This window comes from Equus caballus, chromosome 17 (genome assembly GCF_041296265.1).
Source record: "Equus caballus isolate H_3958 breed thoroughbred chromosome 17, TB-T2T, whole genome shotgun sequence".
NCBI classification, from domain to species: Eukaryota; Metazoa; Chordata; class Mammalia; order Perissodactyla; family Equidae; genus Equus; species Equus caballus.
The window spans coordinates 15,975,985-15,991,112 of NC_091700.1; the positions used below are offsets into that span (position 1 = coordinate 15,975,985).

The 15,128-nt window shown below is 37.2% G+C and overlaps 1 long non-coding RNA gene across 1 annotated transcript; it reads left to right on the forward strand.

The window, feature by feature from the left end:
• Positions 1–12,645: 12,645 nt before the first annotated feature.
• Positions 12,646–14,362, forward strand: LOC138918443 (uncharacterized). Its single transcript, XR_011427853.1, has 2 exons — positions 12,646–12,823; positions 14,023–14,362. It is a non-coding gene; the product is annotated as an uncharacterized lncRNA (long non-coding RNA).
• The last annotated feature ends 766 nt before the right edge of the window (positions 14,363–15,128 follow it).

Consider the following 15,128-nt stretch of genomic DNA (forward strand, 5'->3'; position numbering starts at 1 on the left):
GAGATTTGGACATCCAAGTTTATGAAGACAATAGATCACCCTCAAATTTTAATACAAGATAATTTTATCCCAGGTACATTATAATAAAACTGTCCAAAATCGAAGACAAAGAAAGAATTTTAAAAGCAACCAGAGGAAAAAAATTGTCTCATGCAAGGGAATCCCCATAAGGCTATCAGCGGATTTCTCAGCAGAAATCTTGCAGGCCAGAAGAGAATATGATGACATAGTCAAAATTCTGGGGGGGGAAAACTGCCAACAGAAAATACTTTACCTGGTAAAGTTTTCCTTCAGAAATGAAGTAGGTAGACTTTCCCAAACAAAGCTGAGGGTGTTCATCACCACTAGACATGCCTTACAGGATATGCTGAAAGGAGATCTTCAAATTGAAATGAGAAAATATCATAGTCACATGAAAATATACAACCCACTGGTAAAGGTAAATTATAAGTCAAATTTAGAATACTCAGATACTGAATATGGTGGTGTGTTAACCACTTCACTCTAATATAATATAAATGTTAAAGGACAAAAGTATTAAAAGGAACTATTACTATAAAATCTGTTAGTGTATATGCAATATAAAAAGAGAGGCTATAACATCAAAAAGAAAAACCACTGTGGCTGAGTGGTTAAGGTCATGTGCTCTGCTTCAGTGACCCAGGGTTTCTCCAGTTCGGATCCTGGGTGCAAACCTAGCACCACTCATCAAGCCATGCTGAGGCGGCGTCCCACATAGCAGAGCCAGAAGGTCCTACAACTAGAATATACAACTACGTACTGGGGGGCTTTGGAGAGAAGAAGAAAAGAAAAACAGATTGGCAATAGATGTTAGCTCAGGGCCAAACTTAAAAAAAAATGTGAAAGGTGAGGGGGAGTAAAAAGGTAGAGTTTTAGTATGCAATCAAAATCAAGTTGCTGTTAGTGTAAAATAGACTGTTATAGCTATAAGATGTTTTATATGAGCCTCATGGTAACTACAAAGCAAAAATCATAGTAAGTGACCAAAAGATAAGAACAAGGAATCAAAGCATAGCACTATGGAAAAGCAAAGATTTACAAAGGACTATAGCAAAAGGGGAATACAGAAACAATACGACTACAAAACAGCCAGAAAACAACTAATAAAATAACATTAGTAAGTCCTTACCTATTACTTTAAATGTAAACAGATTACATTCTCCAATCAGAAGGCATAGAGTGACTGAAGAGATAAAAAATAAAAACAACCCAACAATATGCTGCCAATATTCATTCAGCTTTAAAGACACACATAGGCTAAAAGTGAAGAGATGGAAAAAGATATTCCACGCAAATGGAAAGCAAAGGAGAGCATGAGTAACTATAGTTATATAAGACAAAATAGACTCAAGAGCCATAACAAAAGACAAAGAAGATCATTATATAGTGAGAAAAGAGTCAATCAATCAAAAAGATATAACAACCATACATATAAACGCACCCAACATCAGATACATAAATATATTTAGCAAATACTAACAGATATGTAGGGAAGAATTGACAACAATACAATAATAGTAGGGGATTACAATACCCCACTTTCAACAGTGGAACAATCATTGAGACAAAAATCAATAAAGAAATATTGGAATTGAGCTATACTTTAGGGCAAATGGATCAACAGAAATATATAAAACGTTACATCCAACGGCAACATAATATGCATTCTTCTCAAGCACATACAGAATATTCTCGAGGATAGATAATATATTAGGTCACAAAACAAGTCTTAGCAAATTTAAGATTTAAATCATACTAAGTATCTTTTCTGACCACAATGGTATGAAACTAGATATCAATAAGAGGAGCAAAACTGGATAATTCCACAAATAGGTAAAAATTAGGAAACAGATTCCTAAACAACCAATAGGACAAAAAAAAAAAAACGAAAAAACAAAAAAACACCGTAAATCATACGGTAAAATAATCCTGAAACAAATAAAAATGGAAACAAAATATACCAAAACTTGTGGGATGGAGCAAAAGCAGTTGTAAGAGGGAAGTTTATACTGATAAATGCCTACATTAAGAAAAAAGAGAGATCTCAAATAAATAACATATCTTTACACCAAAGGAACTAGAAAAAGAAGAACAAATTAAACCTACAGTTAGAAAAAGAAAGGAAATAAAGATCAGAGCAAATACAAATGGAATACAGACCAGAAAAGCTCTAGAAATTATCACTTAATTAAGAGATAATTTTTGAAAAGACAAAAAAATTTGACAAAACTTTAGCAAGACTACCTAAAGAAAAAAGAGAGGACTCAAATAAATAAAAACAGAAATAAAAGAGGAGACATTGCAACTGATCCCACAGAAATATGAAGAATCATTAAAGGCTACTATGAAAAATTACACACCCACAAATTGGATAGCATAGAAGAAGTAGATGAATTCCTAGAAACATACCATCCACCAAGACTGATCATTAAGAAATTAAAATCTGAACAGAACAATAATTAGTAAGAGATTGAATCAGTAATTAAAACTTCCCAACAAAAAAAGCCCAGGACCAGATTGCTTCACTGGTGAATTTTACCAAATATTTAAAAGAGAATTAATGCCAATCCTTCTTAAACTCTTCCAAAAATTTGATAGGAGAGAGCACTCCCAAAATCATGTTATGAGGCCACAAATACCCTACTACCAAAGCCAGATAAGGATACAACAAGCAAAAAATCTACAAGCCAATATTCCTGATGAATATAGAAACAAAAATTCTCAAGAAAATAGTAGCAAGTCAAATTGAACAATGCATGAAAAGGATACACCAGGATCAAGTAAAATTTATCCTTGGGTTGCAAGGATGGTTCAACACACACAAATAAATGAATGAAATGCTATAAAATATTTGTAACCCATCTATCTGATAAGGGTTAATAGCCAAAACATATAAGGAACTCATACAACTCAACAGCAAAAAGCACCCCAACAATGCAATTAAAAAATGGGCTGAGGACCTTATAGACATTTTTTTAAATAAGACATATGAATGGCCAACAACAACATGAAAAGATGTTCAACATTACTAATCATCATGAGAATGCAAATCAAAACCACAATATCACCTCACACCTGTTAGAATGGCTATTATCAAAAAGACAAGGGATAAACCTTGGAAACGATATGAAGAAAAGGGAGACCTTGTTGGTGGGAATGTGAGTTGATACTTACAGCTGCTATTAAAAATTGCTATTATTAAATGTTCTTCAAAAAATTAAAAATAGAACTATCGTATGATCCAGCAATCTCAGTTCTTGGTATATAGCTGGAGGATGGAAATGAGTGTCTTCAAGAAATATGTGCACTCCTGGGGCCAGCCCCATGGCTGAGCGGTTGGGTTTGTGTGTTCTGCTTTTGTGGCCCAGGGTTTTGCTGTTTTGGATCCTGGGCACGGACCTAGCACAACTCATCAGTCCTGCTGTGGTGGTGTCCCTCATAGCAGAACTAGAGGACCTACAAGTAGAATATACAACTATGTACTGGGGGGCTTTGGGGAGAAGAAGAAGGAGAAGGAGAAGAAGAAAAAGATTGGCAGCAGATAGCTCAGGTGCCAATCTTTTTTTTTTTTTAAAAGAAAGAAATATGTGCACTCCAATGTTTGTTAGACCGTTATTCACAATAGCTAAGACATGGAAACACCTGTGTCCATTGACAAATGAATGGATAAAGACATTCAGCAAAATGAAAAGGAAATCCTGCCATTTGTGATGTGGATGGAACTTGAGGACACTATGCTAAGTGACATGTCAGACACAAAAGGACAAATATTGTATGATCTCATTTATACGTGGGATCTAAAACAGCTGAATTCATAGAAATAGAGAGTAGAATGGTTATGGCCAGAGGCTAGGAGGTGGTAGAAAATAGAAAGATGTTGGTCAAATGTATAAACTTCCACTTATTATATGAATAAATTCTGGGGATTTAACACATGGTGTCATGACTGTAATTAAAAATACTATATTATATACTTGAAAGTTGCTAAGAGAGTAAATCTTAAATGTTCTTACCACAAAAAAGTGAGGTGATAGAGGTTTTAATTTACCATATTGCGATAACCATTTAGCAATATACACATGTATCAAATCATCACTTTGTACACCTTAAACTTACACAATATTGTATATCAATAAAGATAGAAAAACGTTACAAGACATACAAAGAAACAGGACTGTATGGCCCATTCAAAGGGAAAAAATAATTCAACACAAATTTCTCTAAAAAGGATCTGAAGGCAGGCTCAGAAAAAGACCTGAGAAGACCTGATGTGAAGTTACACATCAGGCTGATACTTGGCTCAGAGACAGCCTACAACATTGCAAATAATAATAATAACCCAAAACAGTGATAAAATCCAGCAAACCCTGGGGTCGGAGAAGAATCTGATTTTCAGAGTTACCATATTATCAGATTCAAATGTCCAGTTTTCAGGGAGAAAATCTCAAAGCATACAAAGAAAAGGAAAGTACAGCCCATTCAAAGGAAAAAGTTAACAAAAACTGTCCATGAGAAAGACTTGATGGGAAATAAACTAGACAAAGACTTTAAAACAACTATCTTAAAGATCTTGAAGGTCTAATGGAAGATGTGGAGAAAGTCAAGAAAACAAACGATATATGAATGAAATGGAAATATCAATAAAGAGGCATAAAACCTAAAAAGAAACTCTGGAGCTGAAGATAATTGAAATGAAAAATTCACTAGAGGATTTCAAAGGCAGATTTGACCAGTCAGAAGAAAGAATCAATGAACTTGAAGATAGGACAATGGAAATTATTGAGTTTGAGGAACAGAAAGAAAAAAGATTGAAGAAAAGTGAACAGAGACTAAGGGACTTGTGGGACACCACCCAGCAGACCAACACATACACTGTGGGAGTCCAAGAAGAAGAGAGAGAGAAAGGGACAAAGAGTCTATGGCTGAAAACATACCATATTTGATGAAAGGCCACAAATATAAACATCCAAGAAGTTCAAAGATCTGCAAGTTAATTGAATTCAAAGAGATCCATGCCAAGACATATTACCATTATCGACGAAAATAATCCATAACCAACCTATAAATGAAAATTTGAGAGAGTTTATCCTGAGCTAAAATCTGAGGACCATGGCCCGGGGCCTTTCTTCCTGAAAGAAGAAAGGGCACCGAAGAAGTGCAGTATACAGAGTGGTTATATACCCCCAAGCAGGACGTTTCACATATGATTGAAATTTCCCTCCGACAATAGTCACAAGATTGCCCTGTCAGCACAGCGCTTGACTGACACAGCAGGTAGTGGGTCTGCTGTCTCAGTGGGCGTAGCAGGAGGCAAGTCTATTGTCTTGAGCTGGGTGGTCACAGGTGAGCACAGCAGTTTCTAGCCTAAGGAAAGATGCTTAATCCTTAAGGAAATGCCAACGTTGGGAGGGGGAGGGAAGTTGCACCTTTATCTCAAGGGCCTTTGTTCTTGTCATAGGAAATGTCTAAGCAGATATACAATGCATGCTCAATGGCCACAGTCAGGCCCTTTTGGAAAAAACAAAGTCAGGCCAAATTAGGCTTATACCAAACGGCTTCCTCATATACTCCAATATATCCTATTGCTTGCCATTTTAATTTGTCATTTTCCCCTTTTGATCTCTAATCTTTCAATAGAAAGCATTGATGATCAAAATATTGTCCCTCGGCGCCAGGGTGGTTGCTGCCTGCCCTGGGTTCATCATGTCCCTTGGTGCTAGGCTTTTATCTCCTTTATTTGCCTAGTCGTCCACGTTAGCGGGAAATAGTAGACAAGCATGGAGATATATGTGTTAACAGAGGAAGCATTTCATACGTCATGTAATTTCCAATTAATTTTAGATTGTTTCACAAACATTGTATATGTGCTTCTCTATGACACTTTGCATTTACATTGTATATGATTACAGAACAAGTACAGTAACAATAATAATTCAACATATTTTGAAGACATTAGTTTAAAATGAGTTCTTAGGTAAAGTCTTTATCAGAAAAGGAAATTTGTCCAAGATTATAAGACAGATCGATCATCCCAAGCCATCAAACAATCATTACTTTAGTTTGCATGCTACTCTTACAACACTGAGTATAGAAAACAACAGTTAGCTTGAATATTATGACCAGTACAAGAGTTCCAAGTAGTAGAAATAGGAATTCCAATCCAGATTGAAAAAGGGAACCTATACTAAAAAGGAACCAAACAAATCAAACTGGGTGTCGGATCGCATAAGGCATCCACTTGCTTCTTCATGTGCTTTAGCAGAGATGACACACTGGAAGATTCATCACGTATAAAAGCACAGCATCCAGTCTGAATGACTGTATATGTACCACCTTGGGATGCAGTAAGAATATCTAAAGCCATTCTGTTTTGAAGGACAGCCTTTCGCATTAAAGACATTTCAGTATTTAATAAGGCTATTCCTGCTTGACTATCATTAAGGGCTTCCTGAGTAAATTTAGTCAGAGTTCCATATGTAATAATGACATCTTTCTTTTAGTCCCAAAGAAGAAGCACATATAGCTGAAAATACAGCCATACCAATGGAACACTGAACAAGCCCATCTGGCCATAAAGAGATAGAGATTGACAACAGGTTTTAACTCAGCCTGACTCCTTCCCTGCTTTTAAAGGAAACTCAAGGTGTGGTCTCTTAGCCATCCAGGCAGTAGCCAAGGCCAAAGATTTGTTCCACATAACCACTGAATTCCATTAGGAATCACTCAATAAATTCCTGGCCTTCAAGATCAGTCTGTTCCAAATTAACCACTTTTTTTTAAGTATGATAGCATCCCAAACAAATTATAAAATAGGTATAGTTTAAGCATAACAAATGTTTAAATGAGGAGATATAAGGTCAGGAATACAGGTCTGGTCCGGAGTCTTGGGACAGCTGTCTACAACAGACGCCTCTTCTTCTCTTCCTCATATGGTCCTTTCCAACAGGGCTGCAAACAGTCTTATTTGGTGTCTCTTTCAATAAATAAATTCTCCAGGTTATAGTCCAAGATCCTTAAGTTTTAGGAATTCTCTGTGAAAGAATCAGCCAGCAATCTTTCATTTCTTTTTAAGGCACCTCAATAAAACCATGACAACAATGTAATATATCCCTTAAGCAAAGTTGGTTCATATATTTCTTCATCTAATTGCATAGGCTGTTTTATTATTATTTCAAAAGGAGACAGCCGATGTTTACAAAAAGTATAGATCTAAGATTAAGGAGCACTAGCACAAGAGCTTTTGGCCATGAAAGAGTAAATGCTTTTGAAAGCTTTGCCAATTAAGTTTTGGTTGTGCCGTTAGTTCTTTTTACCAATCCTGAGGATTGAGAATGGTAAGCACAGTAGAAATGCTGCAATATTTGCCAAATATTACAAATACATTTGAGTTCCCCAGTCACTGTGTAACTCAGGAGGAATTCCTCAAACAGGAATTTATTCTTTTCAATAATAATTTACCTAAAGCCATTGCTCTTCTGCAAGGAAAAGCCTCAAAACAATGTGAGAACATACAGATCATTACAAGATATATTTATCCTTGAGATAGTGGTCCAATTGTCATACCTCAAAGGGTCTCTTAGGAAGGGGAAAGTGGCCTCATGACTCATGAAGTGGCTTCTCTGGATTATACTTTGGGCATATAGCACAACAAGTAGAGGCCATATGAACCCTTGGGAGAAAGTTTCCAAAAGTATTATTTTTCCCTTTTGCTGTAACCTATATATATATTTTTCTTCTTCCGTGGTTATTTCTTAAGCCTGTAGAAGGAAATATTTTTTACTGGATTAGCAGAGTTAACAGAAAGTAGCAGGGATTCTTGAGGCTGGACAGCATATACAGCTTGATAACCATCCTTGTTTATCATTTAAGTAAGACCTATTTGTAAACCTAAATAAACAATAGAATGCAGTCGTGGTCTTCTCCCCTTGTGATATTGGAAGCAACATAGCTGATGCAAGGTCGGTGAGCCAACGAGTCAAAAGAAAGATTTTTTTGGACTCTCAACGTCTGGCAGTAGTGCTCTTTTATTTAGAGAATAGCATGAGGACAGGACCCATGGGCAGTGAAAAGCTACAGGCATGGAGACAGGACCCACGGGCAGGAGGAGCTGCTGCTGCAAACATGGGTTGACAGTAGAGCTAAAGCTAAGGCATAGGTATGTGAGTTATCTCTTTACAAGACAAAGGAAAGAATATATAAAAAAGTTAAAATGGTATCAGTGCAGGTGGGGTCTGGCTATTGGGTGGTCCTATAACTTTTAGATAAGAATAAAATTGGATTAAGTAAATGCCAGAAGCCACCACCCTAAATACTATCTTCAGCTAAAGACAAAAGAGGACGTTGGTGGTGGGGGAAGTCAGCTACATGAAGTCACCAGAGAAGCACAATAAACAAGACTTAAGTCCTTGCCATCCCCATTAAGAGTTTCTAGATATAAGGTCATCCTCCCTTCCTCCTGGTGCAGAGAGGAGGCACCCCACAGATGGAGACTTCCTTCACAAATGCAAATGTCTCCTATCAAAGGGCAAGCAATTTCCACTCCTCAAAGCCTCCTCCTCATCTGCAGTTTCAACAGTAACCAGCCTAAAATAATCCTCATCAGTAGCAAGGTTAAAATAGTGAATAATATTTACCTACACAATATAACCTAAGGTTTATCATCATTTATTTCACAATGCTTCCCATGCAATTTAGCATTCCAAACAAGCCTAATTAGTATCCCTCCTTTATGGGAAGAGAGAACAAATTTCTTTGAGAAGTCCCAGGGGCCCTCTGAAAATCCTCAGAGAAGTTCTCTTCCTTTATCCAGGTCAAAAGAAAACCTTTATTTAGGACATGACTATTTGTTTGAGGGAGAAGCTTATCAAAAATATCAAAAGATTTTTAAACACTTACTTAAACAAGATCAAGAGGTTGCTGATCTTGCCATTGTAAAACAAGGGTCACTGAAACAAGGCTCATAATATTTAACCAAAGTGACAACAGCAAAAAAAAAACAAAAAACCTTGATAGAGAGATCTGTCTTTTTGTACATAGGAAATTACCTTAACAAAACATAGATCTTCTGTAAACTTACTCAGAAGGAAAAACTTTTTATAACCTCTTCATCAAGAGCAGACTAAGAGTTTAAGAAAATTATCCTTTTAAGAGAGAAAGTCAAATTCTAATTTTTGTGCCAGTTTACTTTTTCATATTAAAATCCATATACTTAATTAGATTCATTTCAATCTTAGCCAACTCGACCAGGCATAAAACTCTTTTCAGAATTTCTTTCACACAGAACTTCTATAACTTTCTTTTTACATTCAGAATTTGTCCCATGCTTTCTTTCTTCCCTTCTAGTACATTAGGACAAATTTATCTTTCCTAACCCATCAAACAAAATATTTCCATTCTTTATACGCTCTTTACTGAAAACATACATTTTAACTTTCCTTGAATACAGGGCTGTTTTCTTATTAAATTTCCAGTAGCTTTAATTATATATGTTAATTAGAACTTTTAACACTTAACATTCCCTAGTAAACACTAAAAAGGTAAGCAATTATGAAGTGTCTTTTTATCAGCATTCCAAACACTTTTCATAATTTCTAGAGACACGCCACTTTACAGTAAAACACCCAAAGACTTTTAGCCCCTCTGCAATAAGAAGGCAAAAGTAGATAACTCAGATACACTTAGCAATAATGTTTCAGTGTTCTATCCAATCCAAAAATGACCCAGATACTCAGATTTTTATCATTTAACTTAGCAAAACTCAAGATTGTTACCAAAAAGAATTTGGAAGCTGTTTTTTCCCCAAGTATACGGACCATAAAAGTTATTTTACCCACTTTTATCTATTTAAATCATTTGTTTCCAACAATTATGTTCAAGTTACCCACAAAAACCTCATGAGACATTACACAAACAGCTATCATTTAAAACTATTATTTTGCTGACAAATTTCTAACAGACAACATGAACTTGTTTGACTAGTAAACCCAGGCTGCACATCTGCACCATATTCAAATACCAACAACTTTTGAGGACATGCCTTTTCAATCAAACCGACAACTTACACTTTCATTAACCAAAGATCAACCTATATCATGTTAACTTGAAAGATATTTGGGTTAGTTCTATTTAGAAAAACTTTTTGTAAGCACTTTAAGTCAATTGAATAGAGCTCTTTAGAAATTGTACCATCCAGAGGTAAAATATAAAAACTTTTGTAACATATATAGACACACATAGACAGACAGACATATAGAACAAAGATTTTCCTTAGATTTCTGAGTTAGGTGTTCTCATAGCAGACCACGGTGAAAAAAACTTGTTTTCCCAGTTTTTTTTTTTTTTCCCTCTTTCTAACTTTCTTTCTTTTGGCTTTAGCAATCTGGCTTGGGATCCCCCTTTGTTAAGCAATTGCAGTCACAGCATGAAGCCAACTGCAGTCCAGAGGAGACGCTGCCCATTCGGGAACTGATCGGGCTGTTTTAGAAGCTCGATTTCCTGCTTCTCTTTTAATTTTGTTTTGTTATAAAGTCAGAACAACTAACGACAGTGTAAGGGGTCAGAAGTGTGCTGCTTGTGAGTGTTACTCCCTATAGAAAGGTCGTAAACACTCTCTTACACGCCTTGGTTTCTCCCTCTGGCTATCCAAAAACCACCGTGGGGCTTGGAGCGTCGGGTGGCCAGCCCTTATGTGCACATCCCCGGATGAGCCTGTAATTAATTACCGTGAATGAGAGTGGCGTTCCCTATGGGACCGCTGCACGTCGCAAGGATTGATCCTCTGACACTCCCGCTGAGGTCCTTAGTCACCTAAGGACACCTTTTGGTAAAGGCCAGGAGGAGCTAATGTCCCTTTTCTTCAGAGCTGAACATGTTCAGTCTCTCATTTCTCTATCAAGCAGTTTGTTGAGACTTTATAAACACAATTCTTTCCAATTTAAAGCCAAATTAAAAGGACAACCAACTCAGCTCACTCCAAGCTCCCTCTAAGCTCCTGCAGCTTAGGAATTCTCTCTAGGTTTTTCTCCACCTAGGAAATGTACCAGTACCCCTCAAAACCTCTAGTCTTAAGACCTTACCCAGCTCATATAAATTCTTCGACCATCAACTTAAAGTAAGGAGGTCCGGGTTTCAGGAGAACTCACCAGGGTCACCTGAAGAATGCAGTGATCTGGGGGCTCAGTGGGCCCTTATTGGTACCGAATGCTGGCTCAGTGTAGATTCCAGGTGGTCTCGGTGGGTTTCTCTGAAATCCTACCAGCTACGCCAAGAAATGTCAATGAAAATATTCCATAACCAATCTATAAATGAAAATTTGGGAGAGTTTATTCTGAGCTAAAATCTGAGGACCGTGGCCCAGGGCCTTTCTTCCTGAAGGAAAAAAGGGCACCAGAGAAGTGAGGTATACAGAGTGATTATATACCCCAAACAGGATGTTTCACATATGATTGAATTGTCCCTCCCACAATAGTCACAAGATTGCCATGTTGGCAGAGCACTTGATGGACACAGCAGGTAGTGGGTCTGCTATCTCAGTGGGCGTAGCAGGAGGTAAGTCTATTGTCTCCAGCTGGGTGGTCACAGGTGAGCACAGCAATCAGTTTCTAGCCTAAGGAAAATGCTTAATCCTTAAGGAAATGCCAACATTGGGAGGGGGAGGGAAGTTGCACCTTTATCTCAAGGGCCTTTGTTCTTGCCATAGGGAATCTCTAAAGCAGATATACAATGCATGCTCAACGGCCTCGGTCAGGCCCTTTTGGAAAGACAAGGTCAGGCCACATTAGGTTTACACCAAATGGCTTCCTCATATTATCCAATATATCCTATCGCTTGCCATTTTTATTTGTCACCATCAAACTTTCAAAACAAAAAGAGAGAATGTTGAAAGCAACAAGAGAGAAGAAAATCTTCACAAACAAGTGATCCTCAATAAGATTATCAGCAGACTTCTCATTAAAAACTTTGGAGGCTAGATGTCAGTGGGCTGCTGTATTCATAGTGCCAAAAGAAAATGACTGTCAATCAAGAATCTTACATCCAACAAAACAGTTTTGTGAATGGAAGAGAGAGATTGTCCCAGCTGTTCTGGGAAGGCATCCCCAGGTAAAAGTCTGGAGAGTCAGCTACCATGACACCTGCCCCAAATTAAATGCTCAAGAGAGGCCTGCATGTTCAAATACACTGTTGAGACAATAACTCATATCTATTTGAATAAAGATCTCAATAAAGGTAAATATATGGTCAATTATAAAGGCCACTAGTAGTGTAACAATGATTTTTGACTGTATTTCTGTTTTCTATGTGATTTAAGAAACTAATACATTTTGAAAACAACTATTCATCTGAAAGCTAGTATTATTATAACCATGGTTGTAACTCCATGTTTTATTTTATATATAAATCAAAAGATTAATGCATTTAAAAACAATTATTAGTTTATCTTTTCAGGCATAAAATGTATAAAGATGTAATTTTTTGATATAAATAACTGAAAGGTGTGGGAACAGAGTTGTAAAGGAGCAGAGTTTTTGTATGTTATTGAAGTTAAACTGCTATAAGTTCTAATTAGAGTATTATAACTTTAAGATGTTAAATGTCATTCCCATGGTAACCACAAAGAAACACCTATAGAATGTATACAAAAGGAAATGAGAAAAGAATTTAAATATTTCACTCCAGGAAATCAGCTAAACACAAAGGAAGACAGCAATGCAGGAAATGAGGGACAAAAAAAGTGCTAAGGCATATAGAAAATGAATAACAAAATGATAGAAGCGAGTCCCTCCCTTGCAGTAATTACATAAAAGTAAGTGGATCAGGGGACAGCCTGTGGCTGAGTAGTTAAGTTCACACACTCCGCTTTGGTGGCCCAGGATTTTGCTGGTTCAGATCCTGGGCATGGACATGGCACCACTCATCAGGCCATGCTGAGGTGGCATCCCACATAGCACAACCAGAAGGACCTGCAACTGCAATGTACAACTATGTACTGGGGGGCTTTGGGGAGAAGAAAGGAAGGAAGGAAGGAAGGAAGTGGAGAGAGAGAGAAAGAAATAAAGAGGAAGATTGGCAACAGATGTTAGCTCAGGTGCCAATCTTTAAAAAAAAAAAAGTAAATGGATCAAACTATTTAATTGGCAGACTCGATTAAAAAACATGATTTAACAATTTACTCTGTACAAGGGACTCACTTTAGATAGAAAGATACAAATAGAAAGTGAAAGTATAGAAAAGATGTTCTACACAAATACCACCCAAAAGGGAGCAGGGATGGCTATACTAATATTAGACAAAAGAGATTTTAAATAAAATGCACCCATGTTGATAGCACCATTATTCACAATAGCTAAAATGTGGAAGCAACCCAAGTGTCCATCAATGGGTGAATGGATAAGCAAACTATGGTCTATACATACAATGAAATACTTTTCTGCCTTGAAAAGGAAGGGAATTATGCTATGATAGGAACAAAACTTGAGGACATTATGCTAAGCAAAGTAATTCAGTCATAAAAAGACAAATACTGCATGATTCCACTTCTCTAAGGTACCTAGAATAGTCAAAATCATAGAGACAGAAAGTAGAACAGTAGTGGCCAGGAGATGGGGACAGGGAGGAATGGGTAGTTATTGATTAATGGATATAGTGTTTCAGTTTTACAAGATAAAGAGAGTTCTGGAGATGGCTGATGGTGGTGGTTGCACAGCATTATAAGTGTATTTAACGCCACTGAATTGTACACTTAAAAATGGATAAGATGGTAAATGTTATGTGTATTTTACCACAATAAGAAAAATTTGAGGAAAAACATTTTTTCTCCCCCCATCCAGTCTTGTGACTTGTGTGTATATTCAGTCAGGCAAGGAGATGAGTAGGAGAAGCCAGTAGAGAGTAACTAGCACAGGCTAAAGATTCCGGACCACATTTCATACTCCTGAGTGAGAGAGACTTCTCTTTCCTGGTTTTAATCACATTGATCTCAATCATTTCAATGCTTTTTTCCAGAAAATCACATTAAACTGTGAAAAATATGCAATTAAGAAGACCTCATTATTGGCACTGGAAAACATGAAAGAGGGTTAGCTATGAAAATAACTCTGAGCAGTTGATTCACCATGAACAGATGATCTCTGTTGGTTTCAAGTTCCATGTCAACTCAGCCTATTCTTCAACATCTGCAGACAGGGCCAAAGGAACTTGAAGAGAACATATGCTTCTTTGGAGACTTTAGCTCACAGCCCATCAATCTAACGGATAACATGAGGAAGAAAATCTGTTGAATATCAGACTATCTGGTTAACCTACGCTTGTCTGTTAATATAAAATAAATCAATATCCTTACCAAGTACAGATTAAAGTACATAAAATCATCGACTAAGCACTAAACAATATCTCAACATATAAAAAAGACCGGAAACGCATTGAGACGTCAATCTGAGTCTGACAAAATAAATGTAAAGGGAAAAATAATTTGGAAATTTAAATGGCATCTGTATTCACTGTTCTCCAGAGAAAGAGAACCAATAGGATATATACGGTATCTAGAATGAGCTTTATTAGGTGGGCTGGCTCACACGATTGCGAAAGCTGAGAAGTCCTAGCCTCAGCCATCTGCAAGCTGCAGGCCCAGGAAAGCAGGTGGTATAGCCCCAGTTCAACCTGAAGGCCTGAGAACCTGGGGAGCCCATGGTGTAAGTCACAGTCTGAGTCCAAATGCCTAAAACCCAGGAGTGCCAACGTCCCAGAGCAGGAGAAGACAGAAGTCCCAGCTCAAGCAGAGCGCAAGTTTGCCCTTCATCTGCTTGTTTGTTCTATTCATGCCCTGATGTATTGGGTGATGCCCAGCCTCGCTGGTGAGGACGATCTTCTTCACTGAGTCAACTGATTCACTTGCTAATCTCTTCTGGAAACAACCTCATAGACAAACCCAGAAATAAAGTTTTACCAGCTATCTGGGCATCCCTTAGCCCAAGTAAGTTGACACATGAAATTAACCATCACAGCATCTAATAAATTTGGATGTCGCCCATGTTGCTACTGTTGATCAAGACCCTCTTCTCTATTCTGCCCTCCTGCATCTCTCTGCTTGATTCCCGTTTTTGTCTATTTTC